Raw genomic sequence first — 711 nt, 5'->3', positions numbered from 1 at the left:
ATGGTTGATTTTTGTTGTTGTTGTTGTTGTTGTTTTATTTGTTGTTGTTGTTTTGGGGGTTTCTTGAATGCTTTTCTGTACGTTGAATTTGGATGAAAAATTACTCCATAAACCGCCTCCTGACTAAATGAAACTGGATTTAAACAGATCCACTCTTGGAATGGGGATCTTAATCTTGTTGGTCTGAGGGACTGCTGTGGTGGGAAGCCTATCTCTCAAAGAGAGAGAGAGAGAGAGAGAGAGAGAGAGAGAGAGAGAGAGAGATGATTTATTCATATAGGCCAAGGCCCCTAGTGAAGGGGTATATGAACAGACAGCAATGAAAAACAAAGAAAAACAAAAACAAAAACATTTCACATAATACAACATACATAGAAAACTCGATATAACATAAGTTCAAATGAAAACTAGCCTCGCAACAAAACAGTGTTTTCATGACGTAATAGTTTCTCGGACTTTGAAAGCTTTATATAAATACAAAGCAAGGTTTCTAACAATTTCACAGGATGTTGAGGACATTAACAAGTTCAATTTAAACATATTTGGTTGTCTATAATATTTTAGGCTTAATAAATGATTCTCGAATATTCCTCAAAGCTGGACATCAAAGGACAAAGTCAGTGTCATTACATATTCTGTATCTATAATGATGAACCGCTAGCTCAGAAATACCTAATCTGAATCTTGTTGTTATATATTTCAAATGTCTAT

The sequence above is a fragment of the Babylonia areolata genome, chromosome 6 (genome assembly GCF_041734735.1).
Source record: "Babylonia areolata isolate BAREFJ2019XMU chromosome 6, ASM4173473v1, whole genome shotgun sequence".
Classification (NCBI taxonomy): Eukaryota; Metazoa; Mollusca; class Gastropoda; order Neogastropoda; family Buccinidae; genus Babylonia; species Babylonia areolata.
The sequence above is the reverse complement of the archived record's forward strand: the minus strand, read 5'-3'. Positions refer to the sequence as shown.